Source organism: Triticum urartu, chromosome 2A (assembly GCF_056163025.1).
Source record: "Triticum urartu cultivar PI428250 chromosome 2A, HENAU_Tu73, whole genome shotgun sequence".
NCBI classification, from domain to species: Eukaryota; Viridiplantae; Streptophyta; class Magnoliopsida; order Poales; family Poaceae; genus Triticum; species Triticum urartu.
This window is the reverse complement of record NC_141874.1, coordinates 288,693,087-288,707,219: the sequence shown is the minus strand read 5'-3', so window position 1 is coordinate 288,707,219 and position 14,133 is coordinate 288,693,087.

Genomic DNA, 14,133 nt, shown 5'->3' with positions numbered 1-14,133 from the left:
GCCGCCGACAAGTGACTCCGTTGTGGCTCCTGTCCTGCCTTCAATTCCTGCACATGTATCATGCCTCGGGGAGGTGTTTAAAATTGCGTTTGGCATTGAGATAACAGTGTGGACTGTAATATTTGCTTTTGAATTCCTTGAAATTTGCGCTTTTCCTTCCTACTTGCTTATGTTCTACGCCGGCAGAGCCCGGCCCCGCGCATACCTCAGCCGCCGTTAGCCCCGACCGGAAACCAGGACGGGACCAAGGAGTGAGGGGCTACGTGACAAGTTAGGCTCCTGAGTCGCGATGCTCAGGAGTCCCCCTTGGCGCACGAACAACAAGTAGGGAGGTGAGATGTGGGTGGATCTACCGTTCTACTTCTGCAAAGCCCGGCCCCGCGCATACCTCAGCCGCCGTTAGCCCCGACCGAAAACCAGGATGGGACCAAGGAGTGAGGGGCTACGTGACCAGTTAGGCTCCTGAGTCGCGATGCTCAGGAGTCCCCCTTGACGCTCAAATGGCCTTCGTACCTTGGCTCCGCTCGGGGAGAGACGCGCAATGAACCAGGCCCGAGGGGGGGGCTGGCTGGGTGGCGTGCATCTGGGCGTGACCCAGGCGCAGCCCCCGTGCCCAGCCCCCTCACGCGGCACTCCCGAGGGGAGGCATTACGATGAGGCTAGACACTAAGATCTGGGCTCCCTGAGGTTAATGCGGCCCGGGGGCCACCCTCAGTTGTTTATCACCAGCGCGGAGCATAGCGCTTCCGTATGTGTACGAGCATAGCCGCTCCTCGGCAGTGTCGTCAGCCAGCGTGGAGCATGGTGCTTCCACTGGTACATGGGATGGGGATCCCCTCCGGGAGGAGCCCCCGGGGCGTGTACAGCCCCGCCCTGACAAGTGGCTGGCACGGTAGGGCTTGGCGAGGTGTATCTGGGCACCCATGAGCCAGCGCCGGACTCACGGGGCCCTACCTCTAGGCGGGTTGCGCCTGGCACTAGGCCTTATCTTGTGATGTGTTCCTGCAAATTTGGTTAGATGCCGGCACTCTACGTCCTCGGGTCCCGGCCCTCGAGCTGGTCTCAGCTGTCGCTGGTATGCCAGGTCACGATACCGTGGACAAGGCCAGAGGGTGAGGGCTGGAGAGCCAGTAAGAGCCCTAAGTCGCGATGCTCAGGTACCCCCCCTTTAACGCACAAGTGGTCGGCATGGAGAAGAAGTGGTGCCGTGGACCGACATCAAATAATCATGCATGGTGGGTCGAACACATAGCCGGAAATAAACGCTAAAGGGATACGTGCCGCTGGGTATGGCCCGAGCGACTTGGGGATGATGCAGCCCGAGGGGCGCCCCCAACAAAGTAAGCTAACAACATGAAATAAAAGGGATACATGCCGCAAGGACGGACCCACGCGGCCTGGGAATAATGCAGCCCTGGGGGGCGCTCCCAGCTGGAACTGAAACTTGAAAGATGTCACCTGATCATGTTGAAGACGAAGCAGCGTTGGCGTAGCAGACTCGGTGGGCTGCAGAAGCCGATCCTCACGAGTCCCCAGGCCCAGGGGCCTCGGGAGGCTCCGGAGGCGCTGGTGGCTCCTTGCGGACCATCTCCATCTCCGCCGGGGCTGCGGAACGCCTGGCCTCTTGAGCCTCCATGATGCCCCTCATGAGGCGCTGGTACGTGGCAGCCACGCTCGACAAGCCGTAAGGCATGCGAAAGTAGCTGTGGGGTGGACCTTCGCAGCGCCCCACTCGCAAGGGCCAGAGGTGCTCCAGAGAGGCGACTCGATTGAGCCCTGGTATGTCGATGCAGACGTGCAGCCCACCATCCTCGCCTGGATGGGGAGCCACAGCTGGTAGGCGGCGGCCGCCTCTCATGACTCTTGACTCCTGCAGTTCCTGAATGGCCTTGCTGACGAACTCCTAAGGGTCTGGCCCTCCTTGCCTTACTCCTTCTTGAGGGAAACGTGCTTCTAAACCAACCTCCATGTGGTGCCCAAGCGCCTCCCTCGTGACCCTAGCCAGGTCGGGGCCCCCGAGCCCTGCCTGAGGAGGGCACCGGGCGCGCTTTCCTATGCGATGGAAGGAGGTTCCCCTGGGCAGGCGCGGGCCCTGAGGGGCCTGCCGCCTGAGGAGCTGGGCCGGACGATGTCTTCTTCTTCTTGGGGGTGGCCTCGGGAAGCCTCCTGCTTCCGCGATCCGGGTCTTCCAGTGATGCGTCCTGAAAGGCTCGTTCGAGGGAACACACCGCGTCCTTCTCTACACAGGGCACCGTGATGACTCTGTCACTTCCTGGCATCTTGAGGACGTTGTAGCCGTGGTGAGTTACGGCCATGAAATTGGCCAGCGCTGGGTACCCAAGGATGGCGTTGTACGGTAGGCGAATGTGAGCGACGTCGACGTCAATGAGCTCGGTGCGGTAGTTGTTGCGTGCCCCAAAGGTGACAGGGAGGCGGACCTGCTCAATCGGGACCGTGGAGCCGTCGATGACTCCGGAGAAAGGCTTGGTTGGCTGAAGCTGGTTGTAGGGCACTTGGAGATTGTTGAATGTTTCCACGGACAGGACATTGAGCCCTGCCCCGCCATCGATGAGGGTCCTGGTGACCAGCACGTTGCTGATGATTGGGGAACAAAGCATCGGGAGGACTCCGGCCGTGGCCGCACACTTGAGCTGATCCGCTGAGCTGAACGTGATGGCGCACGCCGACCACCTGAGAGGGCGCGTGGCTTCGAGCTTGGGGAGGATTGCATTCACTTCGCGGACAAACTTCTTGAAGATGCGTTGAGAGGCTGGGGCTTGAGCCCCGCCTAGGATGCAGGCGATCGCGCGCGGCTCCTGGAACCCCCCAGCCCCCTTGTCCTGATGGCGGTCCTCGTTTCTCCTTGGCTGCGGCGGAAGCGGAGGGAGGCCTGCGTTGCCTTGCGGGCGATCCTCGCGAGGCTGATCCCTCCAGTCTCCCTCGCGAGGCGGGTCTTGCCAGCGATCCTCGCGAGGTCGATCGCGCCACCCTTGGAGCGGGCAGCGGTATTCCCAGCGTCCTGCGTTCCTTCCTCCTCCTCGACGGTAGCCCCGGTCACCGCGGTCGGGACGACGGCGGATCCTTCCTTCTCGCACGGCTCGGAGCTCTTGACATTCGTTGGTGTTGTGGGTGTGGAGGTCGTGGTACACACAGTACCGACTGCCGTTGGAAGATTCAGGCTGATCTTTGCCCCGCTTGGTGTCTGGTTCTGCTGCGAGCACGGCAGCCCCCTTGCGCTTCACATCTTTGGCCGTTGGCTTCTTCTCTTCTGGGTCTGCCCAGGCGCACTTGGTCGCCAAGTTGAACATCTCCAAGGAAGTGCACACGTCTTCATGCATCGCCATCTCCTCCTTCATCTTGACGTCGCGCACGCCGTCGGAGAAGGCTGAGATGATGGCCTCCTCGGTCACCTTGGGAATCTTGAGGCGTGCGTTGTTGAAGCGCTGGATGTACTTTTGCAGGGTCTCTCCGGGTTGTTGCTTGACGCGGCGCATGTCGCTCACGGCGGGTGGCCGGTCGCGAGTACTTTGGAAGTTGGCGATGAAGCGGGTGCGCATCTCATCCCAGGAGGAGATCGTGCCTGGAGCTAGGTTCAGGAGCCAGGTGCGGGCCCCATCCTTGAGCGCCATGGGAAACCAGTTCGCCATGACCTTCTCATCTCTGTTGCAGCTTCGATGCCCAGCTCATAGAGCTGGAGGAAGTCCACAGGGTTGGCCCTGTCATCGTAACGAGGAGGCAGGTCTGGCTTGAACTTGCCGGGCCACGCGACGCTGCGTAGCTCGGTGGTGAAGGCACGGCAGCCTGCTGTGGCCACAGGAGGCCTTGGGTGACGGAGAGCTTGGTCTTGCAGGTCCCCATGTGCTGCAGCTGGGAGCAGCGCTGGGTCTCGACGTGCGGGAGCAGGAGCATGGCGGCGACGTGCTGGAGCAGGGAGCGCCCGGTCAGCTTCTTGTGGGCGAGGGACTTCTTGGCAGCTCTGCTCTTGCCACGCTGGCACCTGACGGAGCGGGTTCCGCCTAGGGGCCACGCGCCTTGGAGCCTATGCGCCTTCTTGAGGAGGAGGCGGCTGGGGCGCCCCCGGAGCTTCATCGCCCGCGCAGGGCGGGGTGCGGTGCAGCAGAAGGGACAGCGCAGGAGAGCCCCCCACGGCGCGGACAAGCTCGGCGGCGCGGTTGAGCCATTCTTCGTAGACGTCGTCGACGGGACGGTAGCGCAGGAGCTCGTTTGCCGCGATGAGCGCAGCTCGAGCCTCCATGGGTGCGCGGAGCGCGCGGGACGAAGAACCAGCTGGGGTGAGTGAGGGATTAGCGGTGCGGCCGTCTTGCCGCACGGACGGATGCTGAGACGACGCTTGCTGCTCGTTTCCCGCCGGGCCGGTGGCGGCGTTGACGCAGCTGACGGGGAATGGCGAGGACGCCCGCCGACAGGAGCCGTCTGGGCGACGTGGGAAGCGAGAGCGGCTCGGCGCTCGGCGCGAGCCCGACGAGCGTCAGACATGGACGCGATGGTCGGAAGAGAACGGGGCGGTGGAAGACGAATCCCGACGCACCCCTACGTGGCGCGCCAAATGTCGGATTTCGGGTTCCGGCAGACCCTAGAGGTTCGAACACTAGGGTGCGCGCGAAGATTTCGCCTTCTACCTACCTGCGCCCCACCGCCTCTCTAAGATCTAAGCTATGGAAAGAACAGCACAAGAAACACAGGGTTTATACTAGTTCGGGCCACCATTGTGGTGTAATACCCTACTCTCGTTTTTGGTGTGGTGGATTGCCTCTTGGGCTGATGATGATGAGCAATACACGGAAGAACAGCCTTGCGAGGGTCTGGTCTTGGCTGGGGGATGAACTGCTAGGAGGAGTTCAGTCACCCTTCTCTCTCTCTCTCCGCGTGCTGCTACTCGATCTGATCCCAGCTTGTTTCTGGATTGGCCGGTCCTCGATTCTCTCTCGATCTCTCTCTCTCTGTCTGATCTGATCTGATCCCCTCTCTCCCCTGCCCTGGGGGTGGCTAGTCCTATTTATAGGCAAAGGCCCTGGGCCTCTTCCCAAATATTGAGCGGGAAGGGCGCCAACAATTAGCCATTTTGAAGGGGAACATCTGGTACACTTATCCTGACTAAAGTTGGTCCTCGCCTACCAAAGGCTCGGGTGGTGACGTTAGCTTGGGCTCCACAATGACTTCCTCCCTGCCGTTGGGCTGGTCTTGGTCTCCTTGCACCGAAACGGGTGCCTTTGCTTGATGCTTTCGCCTGCGCTTGCTCCCTTTGCACCAAAGAGGAAAGGAGGACACTACGCGGGCTAGCGCCCGCCTGGCGCCCTTGGTCGTCATGGCTTGCGTCACGGGCACCTCGTGAGGTACCCCGCCTTGATCTCTCCGCCTCCTCGCGAGCCAGCCTGATGAGGCCGTGCCTGAGGAAGCTCCGTGTCTTCCGCCCTGCGAGGCTTGGCCCCTCGCGAGGGTCTTGGGTCTGTGTTGATGAAGATGGGCCGCGCTGGGCCCCCCTTTGAGCCACGCCGCAGGATGCAGACAGGCAAGTCTGGGGACCCCCATTCCCAGAACACCGACACTATCTATAATTTTTGATTACTCCATGCTATATTATCTACTGTTTTGGACTATATTGGGCTTTATTTTCCACTTTTATATTATTTTTGGGACTAACCTATTAACTGGAGGCCCAGCCCAGAATTGATGTTTTTTTCCTATTTCAGTGTTTCGGAGAAACAGAATATCAAACGGAGTCCAAACAGAATAAAATCTTCGGGAACATGATTTTCTCACCGAACGTGATCCAGGAGACTTGGACCCTACTCCAAGGAGTAAAAGAGGAGGTCACGAGGGTGGGGGGCGCCCCCCCCCCTAGGGCGCGCCCCTGCCTCGTGGGCCCCTCGGTGCTCCACCGACGTACTCCTTCCTCCTATATATACATACGTACCCCCAAACGGTCAGGACAAGAGCCAAAAACCTAATTCCACCACCGCAACTTTTTCTATCCACGAGATCCCATCTTGGGGCCTGTTCTGGAGCTCCGCCGGAAGAGGGCCCTCATCACGGAGGGCTTCTACATCATCATAGCCTCTCCGATGAAGTGTGAGTAGTTTACCTCAGACCTTCGGGTCCATAGTTAGTAGCTAGATGGCTTCTTCTCTCTCTTTGAATCTCAATACAAAGTTCTCCCCCTCTCTTGTGGAGATCTATTCGATGTAATCTTCTCTTGTGGTGTGTTTGTTGAGACCGATGAATTGTGGGTTTATGATCAAGTCTATCTATGAATAATATTTGAATCTTTTCTGAATTCTTTTATGTATGATTGGTTATCTTTGCAAGTCCCTTTGAATTATCCGTTTGGTTTGGCCAACTAGATTGGTAGTTCTTTCCATGGGAGAAGTGCTTAGCTTCGGGTTCGATCTTGCGGTGTCCTTTCCCAGTGACAGAAGGGGAAGCAAGGCACGTATTGCATCGTTGCCATTGAGGATAACAAGATGGGGTTTATTTCATATTGCATGAATTTATCTCTCTACATCATGTCATCTTGCTTAAGGCGTTACTCTGTTTTTAACTTAATACTCTAGATGCATGCTGGATAGCGGTCGATGAGTGGAGTAATAGTAGTAGATGCAGAATTGTTTCGGTCTACTTGTCACGGATGTGATGCCTATATACATGATCATGCCTAGATATTCTCATAACTATGCTCAATTCTGTCAATTGCTCAACAGTAATTTGTTCACCCACCGTAGAATACTTATGCTCTTGAGAGAAGCCACTAGTGAAACCTATGCCCCCCGGGTCTATTCTCATCATATCAATCTCCATCAATTTAGTATTGCTTTGCTTTTTACTTTGCCTTTACTTTTTACTTTGCATCTTTATACCAAAAATAGCAAAAATATTATATCTATTAGATCTCACTCTCGTAAGTGACCGTGAAGGGATTGACAACCCCTAATCGCGTTGGTTGTGAGTAGCTATCGTTTTGTGCAGGTACGAGGGACTTGAGCGTGGCCTCCTACTGGATTGATACCTCGGTTCTCAAAAACTGAGGGAAATACTTACGCTACTCTGCTGCATCATCCCTTCCTCTTCGGGGAAAACCAACGCAAGCTCAAGACGTAGCAAGAAGGATTTCTGGCGCCGTTGCCGGGGAGTCTATGCAAAAACTCAACATGCCAATTTTTTGTTGTGAAGTTTTCAAGTTTGGGTGAATTATTTTGATGGATTATGGAACAAGGAGTGGCAAGAGCCTAAGCTTGGGGATGCCCATGGCACCCCCCGGGGAGTCTACGCAAAAAGTCAACGCTTGGGGATGCCCCGGAAGGCATCCCCTCTTTCGTCAACTTCCATTGGTAATTTACTTGGAGCTATATTTTTATTCATCAACATGATATGTGTTTTGCTTGGAGCGTCTTTTATTATTTGTGTCTTTGTGTCTTAGTATGCCACAATCATCCTTGTTGTACACACCTTTTGAGAGATTCATACATGAATTAAAATTTGATAGAATACTCTATGTGCTTCACTTATATCTTTTGAGCTAAGTAGTTTTGCTCTATGTGCTTCACTTATATCTTTTGAGCTAAGTACTTTTGCTCTATGTGCTTCACTTATATCTTTCGAGCTAAGTAGTTTTGCTCTATGTGCTTCACTTATATCTTTTGAGTGTTATAATTTTGCTCTATGTGCTTCACTTAGATCTTTTAGAGAACGGTGGTGGATTTGTTTTGAAGAAACTATTGATCTCTCATGCTTCACTAAAATTATTTTGAGAGTCTCTTAATAGCATGGTAATTTGCTTAATAATAATATACTTGGTATTAAAGATTTGTGAAACTTTCTTTTGAGTGTGTTGAATACTAAGAAAAGATTGAAGCATGATAATTGTTTTGAGATATGGAGGTGATAATATTAAAGTCATGCTAGTTGAGTAGTTGTGAATTTAAAGAATACTTATTTTAAAGTTTGTGATTCCCGTAGCATGCACGTATGGTGAACCGTTATGTGATGAAGTCGGAGCATGATTTATTTATTGATTATCTTCCTTATGAGCGGCGGTCGGGGACGAGAGATGGTCTTTTCCTACCAATCTATCCCCCTAGGAGCATGTGCGTAATACTTTGCTTTGATAACTTCTAGATTTTTGCAATAAGTATATGAGTTCTTTATGACTAATGTTGAGTCCATGGATCATACGCACTCTCACCCTTCCACCTTTGCTAGCCTCTCTAATACCACGCACCTTTCGCCGGTATCATACACCTACCATATACCTTCCTCAAAACAGCCACCATACCTACCTATTATGGCATTTCCATAGCCATTTTGAGATATATTGCCGTGCAACTTTCCACCATCTAGTTCATCATGACACATTCATCATTGTCATATTGCTTAGCATGATCATGTAGTTGACATAGTATTTGTGGCAAAGCCACCGTTCATAATTTTTTCATACTTGTCACTCTTGATTCATTGCATATCCCGGTACACCGCCGGAGGCATCCAAATAGAGTCATGCATTGTTTTAGAATCGAGTTGTAATCATTGAGTTGAAAATAAATAAAAGTGTGATGATCATCATTTAATAGAGCATTGTCCCAAAAAAAAGAGAATGGCCAAAGAAAAAAAAGAAGGCCCAAAAAAAAGAAAATAAATAAAAAGGGGCAATGCTACTATCCTTTTACCACACTTGTGCTTCAAAGTAGCACCATGATCTTCATAGTAGAGAGACTCTCATGTTATCACTTTCATATACTAGTGGGAATTTTACATTATAGAACTTGTCTTGTATATTCCAATGATGGGCCTCCTCAAGTGCCCTAGGTCCTAGTGAGCAAGCAAGTTGGATGCACACCCACTAGTTTCTTTTGTTGAGCTTTCATACATTTATAGCTCTGGTGCATCTGTTGCATGGAAATCCCTACTCACTCACATTGATATCTATTGATGGGCATCTCCATAGCCCGTCATACGCCTAGTTGATGTGAGACTATCTTCCCCTTCTTTTTGTCTTCTCCACAACCACCATTCTATTCCACCTATAGTGCTATATCCATGGCTCACGCTCATGTATTGCGTGAAGGTTGAAAAAGTTTTGAAAAAGTTAGAGTATGAAACAATTGCTTGGCTTGTCATCGGGGTTGTGCATGATTTAAATACTTTGTGTGGTGAAGATAGAGCATAGTCAGACTATATGATTTTGTAGGGATAACATTCTTTGGCCATGTTATTTTAAGAAGACATAATTGCTTTGTTAGTATGCTTGAAGTATTATTATTTTTATGTTAATATAAACTTTTCTCTTGAATCTTTCGAATCTGAATGTTCATACCACAATTAATAAGATTTGCATTGAAATTATGCCAAGTAGCACTCCGCATCAAAAATTCTCTTTTTATTATTTACCTACTAGATGACGAGCAGGAATTAAGCTTGGGGATGCCTGATACGTCTCCAACGTATCTATAATTTTTTATTGCTCCATGCTATATTATCTACAGTTTTGGACTATATTGGGCTTTATTTTCCACTTTTATATTATTTTTGGGACTAACCTATTAACCGGAGGCCCAGCCCAGAATTGCTGTTTTTTGCCTATTTCAGTGTTTCGGAGAAACAGAATATCAAACGGAGTCCAAACAATAAAATCTTCGGGAACGTGATTTTGTCACCGAACGTGATCCAGGAGACTTGGACCCTACTCCAAGGAGTCAAAGAGGAGGCCACGAGGGTGGGGGGCGCCCCCCCTAGGTCGCGCCCCCTGCCTCGTGGGCCCCTTGGTGCTCCACCGACGTACTCCTTCCTCCTATATATACATACGTACCCGCAAACGATCAGGACAGGAGCCGAAAACCTAATTCCACCGCCGCAACTTTCTGTATCCACGAGATCCCATCTTGGGGCCTGTTCCGAAGCTTCTACATCATGATAGCCTCTCCGATGAAGTGTGAGTAGTTTACCTCAGACCTTCGGGTCCATAGTTAGTAGCTAGATGGCTTCTTCTCTCTCTTTGAATCTCAATACAAAGTTCTCCCCCTCTCTTGTGGAGATCTATTCGATGTAATCTTCTTTTTGCGGTGTGTTTGTTGAGACTGATGAATTGTGGGTTTATGATCAAGTCTATCTATGAATAATATTTGAATCTTTTCTGAATTCTTTTATTTATGATTTTGTTATCTTTGCAAGTCTCTTTGAATTATCCATTTGGTTTGGCCAACTAGATTGGTAGTTCTTGCCACGGGAGAAGTGCTTAGCTTTGGGTTCGATCTTGCGGTGTTCTTTCCCAGTGACAGAAGGGGTAGCAAGCCACATATTGCATCGTTGCCATCGAGGATAACAAGATGGGGTTTATTTTATATTGCATGAATTTATCTCTCTACATCATGTCATCTTGCTTAAGGCGTTACTCTGTTCTTAACATAATACTCTCGATGCATGCTGGATAGCGGTCGATGAGTGGAGTAATAGTAGTAGATGCAGAATCGTTTCGGTCTACTTGTCACGGACGTGATGCCTATATACATGATCATGCCTAGATATTCTCATAACTATGCTCAATTCTGTCAATTGCTCAACAGTAATTTGTTCACCCACCGTAGAATACTTATGCTCTTGAGAGAAGCCACTAGTTAAACCTATGGCCCCCGGGTGTATTCTCATCATATCAATCTCCATCACTTTAATCTTGCTTTGCTTTTTACTTTGCCTTTACTTTTTACTTTGCATCTTTATACCAAAAATACCAAAAATATTATATCTATCAGATCTCACTCTCGTAAGTGACCATGAAGGGATTGACAACCCCTAATCGCGTTGGTTGCGAGTAGCTATCATTTTGTGCAGGTACGAGGGACTTGAGCGTGGCCTCCTGCTGGATTGATACCTTGGTTCTCAAAAACTGAAGGAAATACTTACGCTACTCTGCTGCATCATCCCTTCCTCTTCGGGGAAAACCAACGCAAGCTCAAGACGTAGCAAAGCACAACAAGAGCGCGCAAGGATAAGGCAGTGATGAGCGTCGAAGGATCGTGCACGCCTATTATCGGCTAGAAGGCGAGGGCGGAAGCCCCCCGGCAAGGAAGCTGCCGCGTGCACTGACTGCCAGGAGGTTGTGGCTACCGAGAAGGCAGGGAAAGGCGATGGGTCGTATTGCAAGATTCATTGGACCAAAGGCCACGATCTCCAAGAGTGTCATTAGGTTGAACAACTCGCCAAGAAGTGTAGGGCTGAATATGAGAAGCGTGACAAGGAAAAATGTCGAAATGGCACTGGCATGAAGGACCGAGGCAGTGAAGCAAATCAACCCGGCAAGGCTCTTCGGAACCAAGGAATACCCGCCAAGGGCCGTGAGAAGGATGGTTGCAATGATTAGAGGAAACCAACGAACAGGAATTCCAGAAGGCCACTGATGCCCTGTGCATTAACGGGGGTGCATCTTTACACTCCTCTCGCTGCCAACTTAAATGGTGGACGTGTGAGGTCAATGTCGTGGAGCTACCTGCAGAGTCTCGCAAGCCGCTCAAATGGTCATGCACGCCCATCATTTTTGGCGATGCGGTGTTTGTCGTTGTTGGTCTCGCCTACAATTCGCAACCTCAAAGTCACAAAGATGTTGGTTGACGGCGGGGCTAGGTTGAATCTTATTTCCCCAAAGGTTATCAGCAAGCTCGAGATAGCAGAGGAGGAACTAAAGGTCCAGGGCATGTTTCAAGGAGTCAATCCTGATAGGAGTCATCCTAAGGGAAAGACCACGTTGCCAGTGACATTTGGGGGAGAATTGAACTACCAGACTGAGAAGGTTGTGTTTGATGTGGTCGACCTCCTCCTGCCGTACAATGGGATGCTTGGACGTACAGCTCCGGCAAAATTCACGGTGGCATCCCACTATGCCTACAACACTTTGAAGATGCTAGGTACGGTAGGAGTCATTTCCATCCAGTCAGACGAGAAAGACGCAATCATTTGCATGGATAAGTTATACTGGGACACAGTTGCGGAAGAGGCTGCGACTGTTGGTGTTCTGGAAACGAAGGTGCCCAGACTTGCCTGCCTGCGGCCCATGGTGTGGCTCCATCAGCGGCCTGGTATGGCCCAATTCCAGCGACAATGACTCAAGACCCTCGCGAACGGCAAAGCCCCAAGAGGCGGATGACACCAAGACCTCCCTGGGGGTGGCCTCACTAGGCTGGCTCCTGAGGATCGAAGATATCAAGGCAAGGCGCACCTCGCGAGGACCACATGACGTGAGCCATGATGACCAAAGCCATGCGGGCGCCAGCAGGCGTGGTGTACGAGTTTCCTTTTTGGTGCTAAGGAGGCATGCGTAGGCATGGATTCCCGAGGAATCAAGCAAAGGTTTCCATACTGGTGTAACAAGATCAAGACCGCGAAGACGGCAGGACGGAGATCATTGCGGAGCCCACGACAGCTTCACCACCAGAGCCTTTTGCAGGTGAAGACTACGTTTGTTAGGATAGCTTGTAATAGGTGTCTCCCTTCAAATTTGGCCGTTGTGGGATCCCTTCCCGCCTAACATTTGGGAAGAGGACCAAGGCCACTATAAATAGGACTTAGCCACCACCATAGAGAGGCATCTAGGATGGGATCCATTCCACCCTGACCAGCTCACAAGCTCATCGAGCCCAAGAACACGTCACCTCCTGAGGCTGTTCATCCACTATACTAGTTCATCCTCAACCCCTCGAGGCAATCCACCACAAAGTTGGATTATGTTATTACACCTCAAGGTGTCATGAACCAGCATAAATCGCTGTGTCCCTCGTTTTTTGAGTGTGTCAAGTATGGCCATGGGATCGTTAGCGAGCGAGTTGGGGAGTGAGTATTCTTCGTGCGCACCCCAGTATTCGAACCTGTCGAGGGTCTACGAAGCCATGAATCTAATATTTGGCACGCCAGGTAGGGGTTTGTCGAACCTTTGCCTCTCCGCTCTGCCTGCTTTGCTCCCCCATTCCAGCCTCATGGCGAATGCTGCTCCTCCGTCCAGACCGGCAGGCTCGTGCGGAGGTGCTGTGGAGCTACGGGCCTTCACCCCGCCTTGCGGCTGGTACGGTGGCCGCGCAAGTTCAAGACGGAGATGCCACCTCGCTACGACGGCATGGCAGACCCAGGAAGCTTCCTCCGGGCGTATGACAAGGCCATCTAGGCGGAAGACGGTGGCGACAAGATCATGGCTAATTGGTTCCACATGGCCCTCATGGGCATACCATGCGCCTGGCTTGTCCATCTGCCAAAGACCTATGTGGCCACCTGGGAGGAGCTGCGAGGCCTCTTCATCGCGCACTTTGTGGCACCACTGCTCCACGCCATCGTAGCCCTCCTCGGCGGCTCTCAGGCGCCACCCTCGGACTGCCATATCAAGCAGTTCTTTTGTCAAGCAGGTGCCGTATGCGTGTGACAGGGGGCTCCTCCGGGGTGGGTGGCACCTGAGGCCGACTTCACCTTCGACTCAAGAGACCATCTAGTGACCACCGCGGGCACGAGTGCGCTCCCGATGCTCTGTACCCCCACCATCTGTAACATGGCGGTAACTAAGACCCTCATCGACGGCGGGGCCGGGCTCAATGTGCTCTCCCTGGAAGCTTTTGGCTTTCTCCACGTGTCACACGGCGGCTTAGCCCCAGCAAGTCGTTCTGTGGGGTCGTCGATGGCTCCACTAGCCTCCTGGGGCAGATCCGCCTCCCAGTCACCTTTGGCACCCGCGACACTACCGCACCGAGCTCATCGACGTCGTCATCGCCCACATCGGCCTCACGTACAACGCCATCCTTGGGTACTTGGCCTTGGCCAAGATCATGGCAGTGACTCACCCTGCCTACAAGCTCATGAACATGCCAGGGAGCAGCGGCATCCTCACCATGGCCGGGGACACCAAGGAAGCACTGGCGGCTCTCAAGATTGCCTTCAAGGCCGTGGCTGTCACGCGGCCGGAGGCGGTGGAGGTCCCAGAGGCCCCGGGGGCTGGTCCGGGGAAGAAGCAGTTGTTCTCTCAAGATCAGTCCGAGGCGAAGCAAGTACCGGTTGACCAAGATGGGGCGTCAGGAGCCACCTTCACCATAGGCACCAACCACGCCTCGTACCATGAAAAGGCGCTGGTCGATTTCCTGTGCTCGGACAAGG